This window comes from Poecile atricapillus, chromosome 4, assembly GCF_030490865.1.
Source record: "Poecile atricapillus isolate bPoeAtr1 chromosome 4, bPoeAtr1.hap1, whole genome shotgun sequence".
NCBI lineage: Eukaryota > Metazoa > Chordata > Aves > Passeriformes > Paridae > Poecile > Poecile atricapillus.
This window is the reverse complement of record NC_081252.1, coordinates 24,642,525-24,656,739: the sequence shown is the minus strand read 5'-3', so window position 1 is coordinate 24,656,739 and position 14,215 is coordinate 24,642,525. Positions and strand designations below refer to the sequence as shown.

At 37.7% G+C, this 14,215-nt stretch overlaps 1 protein-coding gene across 2 annotated transcripts in view; it reads right to left on the bottom strand.

The window, feature by feature from the left end:
• Nucleotides 1-14,215, bottom strand: part of GRID2 (glutamate ionotropic receptor delta type subunit 2) — a 669,865-nt gene that overhangs the window by 212,246 nt on the left and 443,404 nt on the right. The gene's annotated exons all lie outside the window — the stretch shown is intronic.

Genomic DNA, 14,215 nt, shown 5'->3' with positions numbered 1-14,215 from the left:
CTATTGAAGTGAGGATAGAGAACCTTTAGCACCATGCTGCAGAAGCATTTGTATTATTGTTTGACTTGCCAATTAAACTTGGAAAACACATTTCATTGGCCACATCACAGGAAAGAGTATGTTTCAGCTGACTGAGGAGAAAAAGGAAAGCATTTTTGCCTTAGCACTGTGCGTTGAGAGGAGGCAACAGAGAGGAAGGCAGAAAATTAGTATCAAGTAACTTTTGTCAGATTTCTGCATTTCTTGCTTCTAAGGCCTTTCCAGTGTATACCTACCCTGAAAGCCTCTGAATTAAAGAAAAACAAAACAAACTCAAACCAAAAAAAACTCATATCACAAATGCTAGAGTTCACAGAACTGCAAAGAGCAGAAAGGAAAGGGTTCTCCTGAGAAAGAGGGCTGTCACAGGGATGATGAATTATAGCCTGTCTCAGGTTCCATGCACAGAAGGCTTCTCATCCTTCTCTCATACACCTTCTCCTTTCCTTTGCTGAAAATTTTTCCATAACCTGCCTTCTTGCTGGACTGAACATGTGCTGCCTAACTCATCTTTCACTCAGTCCTTTCCCTCCTTGAATCCACTACACTTTTGTGGCAAGTCACTTTTGAATCAACTTCACAGTGCAAATGAAGAAGAAAAAAAATACACTTGTTCTGCTTTCATTAGGTAGGAAAGAAATCATTGACAAAAGTGAGGCCAGAAAAAACTCTGGGAAAAGCTGGACACCTTCAATTTTTTTCAACATGAAATTGAATTAGGATTAACACACAAATAGTTTTAAACACAATTTAATTTCATTTTATTTGTATAGTTACCATGCTCATCTTGATTCACAGCTCATACTCATAACTATGAGATACATTAAAGTGTGTTATCCCCTTAAAAACAAAACATACCTGAATATCTCCTTAAAAAACACAAAGGAAAAAAACCCAAAGAAAAAGAGAAACGAATTTTGGAACTGACAGTGTTTAAATGTTCAATTAGATGCCTAGTGCTGAGCTCTTATTACTTGGACCATTGGCTTTTAATGACAACCAACACAAATAGCACTTGCCAATGATAGCAGCAATTTATACTGTACCATGTCCAAAGGAGAACAATTTAACTGGCCACAAATATTAAGAGCATCAAAAAAAACACACACTGATAACCCTCATTATTAATTCAAAGGCTATTAGAATTGGGGTCACTTCTTGCTTAGCAGAATGATAAGGTAAGATTGGAAATCCTGATCTGGAGAGACTCAGGTGAGGGGAAAGCAAGAGCAGCAGTATATGACTGATTCCTTATTTGAAACTCTCACAGCACTAATCAGAAATGAGGGGAATTGAAAGCCATAGCTGTGATTGTGGTTCTGGAAAACTTCAAGAGCATTAGCAGGAATCAGGGTCCTTAATTTATGTGGAGTTCAATACTTAAAAACAACATGATATTTTGTTGTGTTGCTTTGATATTTTCTTGCATTCCCCACAGTAGGCGTTTGTATGCAGGTGTAAAAGAGTAAGACAGAAACTGAGTAACTGGGATAGGAGGCAGCACATCAGACTGAGCCAGGATGCTTGAACTGGAACATGGCTGTTCTGATCAGATTGCTCATAACAAACCACTTGGAATACAAACACACCCAGGAACCAAAATCGGTCAAAAGAGGACAGAGTAGTAACAAAGTTCTCAACCGAGCATTTGCTCCTCATATAAACTTCCAAAGCATAGAAAGTTGATCCCATTTACAACATAAGCTGTCATTTAAGTTTTCCATAAAACAAAACAAATCAAAGCCTCACTAAAGCAGGAACAATTCTGCTAGCCAATCTACATAAAGTTCTGCTGAAAGGAAGCAGAATTAAATAAAATAAAATTAAAAAAAGAAAGAAATAAAAGGAAAAAAGACAGCACAGTTGGCATGTTTTCTGATTTCTTGTCAGGTTCCTAGCAACCTTGTCCTTCCTAACTTTTGGCTCTGGGATGTCCTTCCGGGAACGTCTGCCCCACTGTAACTGCTCTGCTCATGATGAGGTCTCATAAGGTTCCTGTGGCTCCAAGGCAATCTGCCAGTGACACCCTCGAGTCAAGTCTCCTAGTGGTGGTTGGGAAATTACAATAAATGTGTTTCACAAAAGACTCCTAAGCTCTTTCTCTGCTTCCAAATGGCAGTCAACCAAAAAATCAGATTTAAGGAATCCACAAAATGAAAATTCACATTTTCTGTTCACTTTTTATTAACGCGTTACAAGTGGCCCGGATAACATCTTTGTGCCTGAAGCTTCAGCTGATCAGATTTTAATGTATTGCATTTCCCATTTTTGTTTCAGTTCATTTAGTTTCTTAATAAATATTTGGTTTGGAGTACTTGCTTTGCCCAGATTCTCAGATTTCAATCAGAGAACTTCTTATTCAATTGAATATGGTCCTAAGTGTCACTGTTTTTTTTATGTAAAGCTCACAGACCACTTAAGCCAGTCACTGGAAGAGGCTGACTGGTCTCACAAGTCACTCACATTAGTTCAAACAGCTCAGGGTACCTGTGACAGATTTATTCACAATTTGCAAATAGCAAGATGAAATTAACTCACTTTTTAGTTACAGTTGAAACTCTTCAACAGAAAGATCATATTTTTTCCATTAAAGTTTATGCATTCATGAATCTACTTAATACTGAAAACGTTTTCAAAAAGCATATGTCAAGTTGAGATGAACTTGTAGTACACTCAGAGGCACTCAAAGTAACACATTGTTAGTTTAGATGGGCTTCAAATAGCCCCTGATTTAAAAATTCACTTTACCTTTCAGTCTGCTAGAAGCTGATTTTTGGCATTTTCCTTGGCCCATCTACCCAAAGCTTGTTCTGGTACTGACAGCTTCTTAAAAAGATGACTGATAATGCCCTGAGAAAGTTGCTAGATTTTTAAGACAGATTTACATCTGAACTGGGAGTCAGCATTAGGCTGGGATTTCAAGGCCATATTTTCATCCTTGGGTCATTCAGCCTCATCTCTCACAAAAGAGCTATTCATTTCAGCAGCATCAAAATGCTGCATCTCAGTCTCTCCCTTCCTGACATCTCTTCTGCCAGCATGGCCTTATTGTCCATTTAATTGACCTTAAAGCTGGCAGTGCACATTCTGACTCTATGTCTGTAGGAACTGCAGATCACTATAATGTTATCATCATCATTAATAGCCTTTCCATATTTTCCAGCTATTGTGCTCCTTATGTTTTTCAGTGTGGATGAATGCACTGGCACATCCACTGTTTTACAAAAAATAAATAATGTTATGTACACCTTCAGTTTTGATGCTTGAGGGAAAAAGTTGCTCAATCCTAAAGTTTTCTTCAAATGTTAAGAGTAATCATATGCATAACCTTACCATCAGAAGATTATCTCCAACAGCAGCTATTAGGCACTGGTTTACAAATAGAGGACTATAATAAATGTGTTAAAAAACCCCTCAAACTGTCTAAAGTCAGCAGTAACACAACCTAGATCCAATTATTCATCATTACAGCAGTCATTACTTGCACACAGCAGGCCTTTTCAGCCATGACACAATGTTCCAGAATGCCCTTGTCTATCTACTGCATTTGCCATTCTCTTTACTTTAAAAAGCCGTTGCATTTTCACTTAGAAGGGATGATAACAAATAAGAAAGTGAAAAAAAACCCAAAAAGAGCACGGTTGGGTCTGCTTAAAACTGACCGTAACCTAAAAAGCACAAACAGCGGAAGTGTTAAAGGCAGTTGTGCAGCAGGTTTCTATGCCTAACATGCTCAGAATTGTAAAACAAATATTTTTTTTCTGAGTGATGATCCTCTTCTGGTTGAAATTCATATCTGCATGCATATCAGGTGAGCTGGCATGAACTTGTGCTCTGTGCCAGGGAAAAATGAATGCAGAGAATAATGTTTGCAAGCGCATAAGGACAGTAATGAAAAAGAAATCTGAAATCCTCTATTTTAGAAGCAATAAAACAACTCGATTGGGGCGTCTAGGAGGTTGGGGCTTCAAAACCATAAGCATTTGAATATAATGCAAGTTTCAGATTCCTCACTGGTTCTGCTGGCTCTGTGACAGGAAGCAGTACTGCTCCCTCCCAAAAGGTAAGGGACAGATTGGAAATTTCCATACTAGACAGAAGGCAGGTGACCCTATTGTTTATGCAGCTCACCTCTTAAGCTAAAACAGAAAACTAGAGCATGCATTCATAATGAGGGCTAAATACCAAAATTCCACACAGATATTAAGTGGAGGAAAGTTGAGACTTTCCAAAACAAAGAAAACCATGTAGCTATTCGACACATTCTCATTTCACACATCCTCTAGGGGAAATCAGACAAGCTGTGGGTTTACAAACATACAAACTATAGGTCAATGCAAAAAGCTCTCTGAAGCTAAGCAGAGCTTCTAGCCAGGAGAGCATTAGGAGAAAGTATCATATATCCCTACCCTGCTCTTACTGCTCCTTTAGGCATTCAAGTCACCTTTGGAGGTAAGACACTGAAATAATCCTTGGTCTAACCCCAGACAGCTGCCTTTGAGCTTCTAAATATAAGTTGCTTTCCTAACTGTGATGAATAGGACTACCAGTTACCAGCTAAAGGAAGCAGAATTTATTAATTCTGTATTGACTGTTCTGCATTTAAGATTGTATTTACATACCAAAAGAGAAAATATTTGAAAAAATCTCCCACCCAAAAAAAAATAAAGATTTTGGGGCGCTTTTGAGGTGCCATGTCTGTCATGCCATTGAGTACATCCATTTGTAGGCAGAACTCCAGAGTGAACTCTGGAGCTGTGTTTCAGTTTAATGCCCATTGCCACTGACCTCTTCCTGTCTCACACAACTAAATCAGTGTCAGAGAACAAGAAGAGGACAGCCTATTAACCAACTCCTTCAGAAAACTACTTTTCTGAATTCAGCATTTTTCATCTATAGATTGTTGGTATTCAATTTTTTATAATGCCATATCACATATTTCTCCATTACTAAGATTCAAAGCAGCAAGTTAGCAGGCCAGTTAGGAAATAGACCTAATAAAATCGTGGAAAAACTGAAAATCACTATCTACTCACTCAGCCTTTTCTCAGACACAGAGAGTTCACACTTGAGCATTTGAAAACACTGTCATTAGTTGCACAAATCCTGCAGCAAAGGATACAGCCTATCAAGTATGCAGTGTCATTCATACACAGTCATAGAAATCCGCAGGAATAGATACAAAAGATCATTCATAACATCTTTGTAACTTTAGAAATATGTTCATGTCAAGCTCCAGCAGTTCTCCTAACACCATATTAAAATAAATCAAACTCATGCTTCATGAGGAAGGTGTTCCACTTAGTGAAACATGGATGCTATTGAACTGATGAGCACAAACATGGATGAAACAGAAACTAATTTTCTTTTTCTAAAGAATTCAACACACTGAGGGAGATTTAGCAGAGAGCACAAAAACGCTGCCAAAGATGACAAGTGATGAGCAAGGACAAATCATCTGTCATTGGCAGTAACTCCAGAACTTCTGAATCTTTGGAAGAGCTTGACAATTTATCATAACTATTTCTATTGTTCATGCTCAAACCTTCAAATGGCCTAAATGCAAGACAATCTAAAGCAAATAATGCAGTTGTTGTGCCAGCATGCAAGCTTTTTCCATTTGCAGTAGTAAGCAAGAAAGAAAAAAAGGCTTTTTGACAAAACAGGACAAGTCAGTTAATGGAAAATGACATAAAAATTATCTGCATCGATTCCTTCTTGTAGATATGGGCCCACAAGTGTGGGCAAAAACTGCAAGATGCAGATCATAATCTTCACAAAGGAAATAGAGGAAAACCATTCTGGATGTTCAAAATTCAGCTCCACACACTTGCAACTAGTCAGACAAGCCTTGCAAACACCCAGGCGAGCAGTAATGCTGCATGTAAGAACAGATCCTTACAGGATCAGACTATCTCAAGCATCTCCTGTTTGAAACCCAGAGGAGAGCTCTCTGGCTCCTGTTTTACCTGTGCTACCACTGGGACTGCTCTGTGACAAGGCACCCAGAGGCCATGGCTCCAAAATGTTGCAGGGAACTGTCTCAAACTAGACCTTGCCTTCCTGTTAACGTACTGCTCCACCAGGAGCTGCAGTACTGACTGTGAATCCTTCTGCTGGACCACCATAGAGTGAACGACACTTTCCATTGGATTTTTTTTCACAAAAGCCAACAGATGGTATTGCATAGTCCACAGCTTTGGGAATGGCTGATATTGGAATAATTTAGAAAGTGGTTTAGAAAGTTTCCCAAGAGTTGAGCTGGGATACCAATTTCCTGTAAACCCTTCCCAAACACTGTCTGCCTACAATGTGTCCAATTTATGAGGTTTTGCAATCTGAACTGCATTCTTCCAACTGGAAGACTTATAAAATGCTTTCATACAATACCTCTAGATTTGCTGTCCATGTCTTTTCAAAGACCAGCCTCTTGGAGCCACCACTGCTGTTTTACAGGTGAACATGTCTTAACCTAATTTTCTCCCCCAGGGGCATAGCAATTTGCAGATCACTAAGATATGATTAAAAACTCAAAACACAAGTGAAATAGGAAGCACTCAAATTCAACCCTGCTCCCACCTCTTCTCCAAGAAAAGGACAACCCAACAAAAACCAACAACCAATCAAACAGAAGAAGTCAGGGGCCATTTCTTAGCATGACATTTAACTAAAGAGATGCCATTGGACTAGTGTGAGCATTCAGAGCAGTCTCCAATACTGCAGATGTCTCCCAAAGGACTGGTATGTAAGGCAAAATATGGAAATTAAAGATTATTAAACAGAAAAGAAAGTTAAGTGATAAACTGAACACTACCTTAACTTATCCAAAGTGTAGAAAGGTAAAAGTGTGGAGCTGTATTATGTTGTACTACATCAAACACCACAGGACTTGTTCATGGAGACCCTCAGGTAGGTTTGTTTACCTTTTCTTCCTTCTAGCTCCTAGTTCATTAAACCACCACCATTTTATCAGGCTGTTTGCATCATTTCTGCCTGATGGTGCCACAGCAAGTTCTTTCTGTGCTTCCACTCTTAGCCTTTGAGCTTCTCAGTAGGGAAATCAGTTGATTTATAAAGCTCATTCTTATACACCAGAAACTAAAGCTCATAAGAATCTCTCTTCACCAAAGGCAATATTTTTGTGAATTTTAATCTCTACTCATTTCTACTCTTGAGAGAGGAAAAAACCAAACCACACATGGCAATACTTATTTTTGTTCTTCTGGACAATCACCCAATCACCTCTTTCTGGGATTCCTTTCCCTGACATTCCTTCTAGGAAAAACAAACAATCAAACAAAAAAAACCATCCCCCCCAAAAAACCTCCCAAAACAAAACAAAAAAACCCACCAAAACAACCAAAACAAAACCAAAAAACCAAACCAACAACAACACAATCAAAAACCAATCACTGGATGAAATCTGACAGAGACATTTACCAAGGATTATAAAGCAAGTTTCTATAGTATTTGGGGGAGGCAAGTGGAAATTTGCTTCAAGTGTCCTCCTAAGGGTGGGTGATATGGCTGACATGGCTTCATTTGCCTTTCTCATGAAAATGTATTTTTTAAAAATAAATGTTTGAAGCACTTGATCAGTTTTCGACTTTTTCAGATTTATTTAAAAATAATTATACTTTTAAACTAAAAGTATTGGGTTACTCCACTGAATAATTAGTTTTATAGTAACTTGGCTTGCCATCATAACAACAACTGAAATGAGTCAAGCTTCAGGGAACACTTTTTATCTTCTGTCCTAAGATATTTAGAGATGGAGGCTGTTAAAGTACAGAACCCAACCTCATGCTAAAGAAAATAAAACTGTTAAATATTCAATAAAAGTAAATAAATACAGCATTAATACTTCAGTGAGTTTGACCACAGGCTTGTAGTGAGATCAAAATGAAAACATATTCTGTCTGCTAGAAATGGCCTTTAAAAACTATTAATTTCCTTAATCACTGAGAAAAGCTAATGTATATTCTATAGGTGTCTAAACCCATGCATCATTCTGAGGTCAGTCTCTAAACTGTAGGTTTAAAATGAAATAACTATAAGCAATTTATGTATCTTTCATTTTAAGGATTACTTTATTCTCACAGTTGGTTTTCTTACTTCCAAATTTATACTTTGATTAGTATTCCTATTATCCTTCTGAAAAGTGTTTGTAATACCCAAATTTGTAGCTTTGGAGGCTACAGAAATACAGATGATAAAATGGTATCTGTCATAATTTCAATATATGCTCCTTTGTTAGCTCATATAAAAATATGCAAAGTCATATTTGCTTCCTCTTTAAATGTATACCTATTGTTTCTAATTGAGAATTGTGATTAACTAAAGTTATTACTTTAGTAAGGCATTGAACAGTTAAGAATGAAGAAAAACACACTTGTGAGCCACAAGATTCCTTCCCAGTATGCATTACTGTGGGTTGACTGCACTCAGCAAAAGGAAAATTGATTCAAATAAAACTTGTATAGGAATCATATAAAGGTTGTATTTTAAATAACCTTTCCCTTCTCATCAATACTCAATTTTATACCTCAGTACTTCTATAGATTGTAGTACAGTCACTCTTTACATCAGTTTAAATAAAAAGAATATGCAATTAGGATGGAAATCACTGTCAGAAAGAGGGTGAAGAATATGGGCTTTGAGGAAGAGTTTGCAGTTTTGAAGTAGAGAACAGCAACAGCAGAACAGGGCGCCTGATTCAGGGGGCTACTCGGTAGTGTGAACAAATATTTTTAGACACTATTGCTTAAAAGCAAGCAAACAGAAAAACCAAAGACATGACATCAATTTTCTTAATAGCAGCCATTTCCCATAGAAAAGCTTCCTGTCCAACCAAGGTACCAGCAATCCAAATTAATACAATAATGATTAAACTATTCAATTTGGCCCATTCCTGTTGATGGTTTGATATTAAGTGTGGGTGCCATTGTTTTTAAAGTTTTGAAAGAGTTTCAAGAACTATTAAACATATAGATTGAATTGATGTCTTCAAACTGATAACACAAGGCTTAGTTTACCCTTTAGTCTTTTTATTTCCAAGAATAGCACATGAATATTTTAGGGCCAGAGCCTCTGAATTGCTCAGCATCTGTAAGTTTCTCAGATTTTCCTCAAGAGGGGCTGTGGGATGCTGAGTGCCTTTGAAAACTTGCCCATTCCATTCAGGTTTTTAAATACATGTTGAGTGCCTTGAAAATCTAGCCCTGATTATGCTGGCTGGCAGAGTGTTGTTTATTTTATTAGTGATACGGAAATGTGGTTTCAACTCCTTTTGCATCTCTTGGTAAACTCAAGATTTAGTCTGACTGCATATCAGGGAAAATGTTAAACTTTATACACTACAGAATATAACAGTGCTGCTCTTTTTTTCTTCTTTGCTGTCTGCCTTAAAAGCATCAGACTGGCATCACTGAAACAGAAAGTATTTCATTTTCCTATCACAGGCATTATTAACAAAGGTCACTGTTCAAGTGACAAAACATCGCTAAAGCCATCAGCTCTTTTTGCTCTTCAGCTTCATGGTGGTGCCTCTCCTGTCATTTCACATATCTGTAGAGAACAACAATGGCAGAGGTTCAAGTGAGATAGCTCCCATTTCTGACTTGCACATAAACTTATCACTCAGCTTCCCTCCAAGCACAGAGGCTGAAAGCATTTTTTTCTGGGAATAGAAGTTCAAGAATCAGGAGCAGTTTAATAGGGTTCTAACTGGCTGCAGGCTTGAAGCTTCCTATGAAAAACATCCTCTCAAAAACACCTGTACAAAAACAAATACTGTTCTAAACATATTGAAAACATTCTGGTCACCAAATTGTGAAGCCCAGTGGCCACTTTTGCTTCTGTGCTTCACAAGAGATGAACAAAGTGGATCACTCTTACTGAAGGTGCAAAGGCACTGCATGCCCAGAAGGTCTGCACAAGGACTCACTGAGTCTTACAGAGGGCATGGATCAAAACAGCAGCCTTTTCTTGTAATGGCTCTAAATTTTCCTCATAAAGTACCTCTAAATTTTTGGAAATGCTTGCTTCTGAAAGTAATTCAGCCAGTCAACCACGTGAACCTAGACCATCATTTAAATATTTTGATAAGCAATGTGTGTCCTAACATCAACCATGTAACACAGTTCAGGTTCATATGCTTGAAAAAACCTTCTGGCCAGATATCTGCTTGCAGACCTTCAGTCTGAAATCCTTCATATATGTCACTGAATGAAGGTTATTAAAAACTAATGTTCAGGGTGAATACAAAGTACTCTCTGTATTACCACAATTCTCTTACAGCTAATGGTTAAGCTAACAGAAATATGACAACTCAGCAGAAACTGATACAGGTTAAAATATATTCCAGCTCTATAAAGAGAAAAAGAAATCTATGTTTTTCATCATTGTTTGATGCTGGTTTAAAAGCTGGTTCCACACAGTAATTGCAGCCGGATCCAAAGAATCTAAGCAACATCCCAGAGACACTGGAGATACAAACGTGCCAAAATTACAGGCTCAAGCACACCTGAAACACAACTGCAGCTGGGACATTGGATCAATTCTAAAATGGGAGAGATTCTAACAGATTGAAAATACCTTTATCAGTGAAAGAATAGCAGAAGAAGCCAATATGTATTCTGTTACAGAAAAAGAGAAAACTTTCTAGCCATCAAGTATGGTTATTCTAAACCACTTCATTTGTCATCAGAAACAAAACAGAGGAATTACAGGAGAGGAAAAAGTTGCAGTCATAAAACCCCAGAAAACTAAAAGTGTTTACATGCACAAAGTAATTGGATCCATTCTTTACAGTTTAATAATTTGTAGGGATTAAGTTGCTAAGAATTGTTTCTCAAATTCTCATTGTGGAACAGTTGGCCATTTATTTTGGCTTTCTGAACAAAGAGGCTTAAATTAGATCCTTGCTATCATCTTTTAAAAATAAATTGGAAAGCTTTGATGGAGAAAAGGAAAAAGACTGGAAAAACTTTAAGAGGATTTGTACATTCCAGAAAAGGAAAAATAGAATGCACTTTGTTAAAAACACAATTAGTTCTGCATTTTAAGTTTGTGGAAACAATTATAGCCTTAGCAAAATGAGCTATATAGAAAAATAAAGCCTTTTGAACTTTTATAAAAAGAAGTATTGAAGACCATTCTATTTAAGCCCATATTACAACGTGGTTTGTTTTTTTTTTTTTAATGGGAAACAAGCCAAACACATAATTCTAATTGCCGTGTTTTGGTTTTTTTTTTTAGTTTGGATAGATAAACAGCAGGAACTTGACTAATTGTAACAATTCCTCTAAAGTCTATATGATTACTCAGCTGATGAAATTACTCATGTGAGGAAAATAAGTCGTATGTGTAAGAGATTGCTGGCACGGTACCTCGATGTAAATTATGAAAGACACATTACAGAGTGTCATAAATTTTCTAGCAACACATTCCTTTTCCCCACAGGTACTGTCAAGCAGCTTTTCACCTTTAAGCACTGCATTTTTGTAGCATTCTTTCAATCATCTTTTTGACTAACCTGAACCAGAACAGTGATATATCTCTTCTATTCCGACTATTAATATTATGGGCACATGGTCTTTGCTTTTTGACGGTGATAGAAGCAAACTGACAGAACCAATATCCAGACAATCCTTGAAGTGATACATGAGCTTTACACAAGGATGATCAACAAGATAGAGCACTATTCTCTCCAGACTGATAGGAAAAACAAGTTGGCTATAAGGTTGTATTTTCAGCTGGAAGCAAGTACATCAGAAGTCCTCTGTGGGCCCCCATGTATACAAAGTACAAAGCTTATCCAGACAGAAGAATAAAAATAAATGGAAAGGAAGAAAGGCAAATAGAAGAAGGGTTATAACAATATAGGAAGGTAATTTTTTGCTCTATTATGCAGCAAGTAGGAGAGATATACATCTGTCATGAGGACCTAAGTAAAATTCTGAAAGTGTGAACATAATTATGGCCCATCTGAAGTACAATCAAATCCCAGTTTACCTGAGACAGGCTAGCACAGCTCAGTAGAGCTGTGTCAAATGTCAGGTGACTTCCTGAGTCATTTCTAAAGCTAAGTCAGGGACAAGAATGAGTAAAGCTTTTCCCACATAGCCCAGCCGGGAACTTCACACCTGTGAGCAAGAAGGGAACCTGATTGCTGCACAATGTGGTGCAATTAAACACAGCTGCTTAGACGCTGCTAAATACCTGCACTGACTGCATTTTTACAGCTGCTTTTAGGGCCACGCTGCCTTCCCTCTGTGCTTCTTATAGGGCACTGCCTGCCCTGGGGCTGGGCACTTACACCCACCTCAGCCCCAGCTCCCTGCCTGGAGTCACCATGCTTCCTCATCTGCCAATTCCTCCTTTGATCTCCATCCTCAAAGCACCATCAGGATGAGGAAAAAAACATTTCAGGGGCATAGCAGAAATGCACCAGCAGAGCCCTTGGTGGATATTTAAAGGCTTTTCCTGAGTATTCCTCTCCTATGTTTTTTTCTTCAATCTTGCTGGCCCCTTCCCAAGTAAGAGACCATGTGACTGTCACAGTTAGGGATGTTGTGATTCATTTAATCCCACTTCTTCCCACTTAGGTGGGCAATGCCTCAGTATCACATCTTTTCATGTCACTTCTCATGTGCACACTAATAATTTTGTCTAGAGGAGTCAAGTGAATTATTTTAAAAATGTAAAAAAGATTAAAAAATCCAAAGTATACCTCATCTGCAATCAACCAGAAATTCAGAGAAGGGAAAGGAAGGGACTTCTGTAGTTTTGTATTAATGTTTGTGAGAGACAGATATGAATTAAAGTTCAGTGTGAGAATCAAGAGCTCTAAGGAATCATGAGAAATTCATGTTCAGATCATTTCCTCCACTGGCATCCTGCAGGCATGTTCAAAACCTTCATTACTTTGGTGTCTGATGATTGAAACATAGGCTACAAATACAGCTATCTGAAAACTAAACAAAATCAGCTTTTGTCCCACAACACACACTTTATGTATACATATATACCTATACCACAAATTTATTCCTATTTGTTTCATCTGCTGTATCTTATCCTATACACTGATACTCTGAGAGATCAGGAATCTATCTCTGTACGTGTGAAAATGTCCTCCGTGTGAGTTGTAATCCAGCCCTTAAATTTATTTCCCAAACCAGGCATTTTACTGGATCCTGCAAAAGAGAAAATTTTCTTCATAAACATCATAGAAAATTTGTTCTACTGAAGAAGATTCTAACTTTGATCCATGACCCTCTGCACACGATATCCTGTCTCCAAAATGGAAGAGATGCCATCGAAATTGCTTAATGTGTATCTATTTCACTCTCCCCTGGGCAAAAGAAGATAAAGCAGAGCAATACCATGGTGCTGTCAAAATGTGAATCTTCCTGGATGTATGTTACAATATCTAATAGATGGGAATTTTTTTTTTAACATTTATGGCAATAAAAGGCATTTTTATCACTGTAGTTCGGCACTTGGGTGTGTAACAATGGCATCCTGGCACATGACTGAGCAACAACTGAACCAAAAGGGGCACCTTCTCTAGCAAGAAGTTGTCACTGTTTTTTTGATTATACTTAGACGTTTTAAAGAAATTACTATAATTTTGTCTTCACTCTGAGAACAAATGCAACAAAAAAACCCTTGGAATTAAATACATGGTAGAGTATTTCCTGACCCCAAAACCAAGCCTGATCTGAGAGTAGCTAGGATTAGAGGGGTCATAACAAGAACTACTGCTTTGGTTCAGTGTGAGAAGAGATATGTGGAAAAGAAAGAAAACTCATAGTCCTTCACCTAATTAAATTTAAATAGGTGTTGTCATCTTGGAATATTTCATGTTCTAATCACAAAACCTTTTTGGAGGAAGGAGGCTTTTCATTATGCTCCATTTGTAGTATTCCCTCAGACACACACCAAGGCTCCCTGTAGCTGTGGTTCACTTGTTCAAAGGGCATTTAAAGTATAAATACTTTTGGCATCACCTTGTTGAAAAAAAACCAAACCCCTCCTTTAGGGACCTGAGCTTTGTTCAACCTATGGGTGTGTGCTTCTTTTTTTGGCAACTGCACACCTATTCAGGCAGATGGAGGCACTGAAAAGGCAAATCAGACCTGTAAGCTGAAGTATCTACAAGTAAAAATATTGT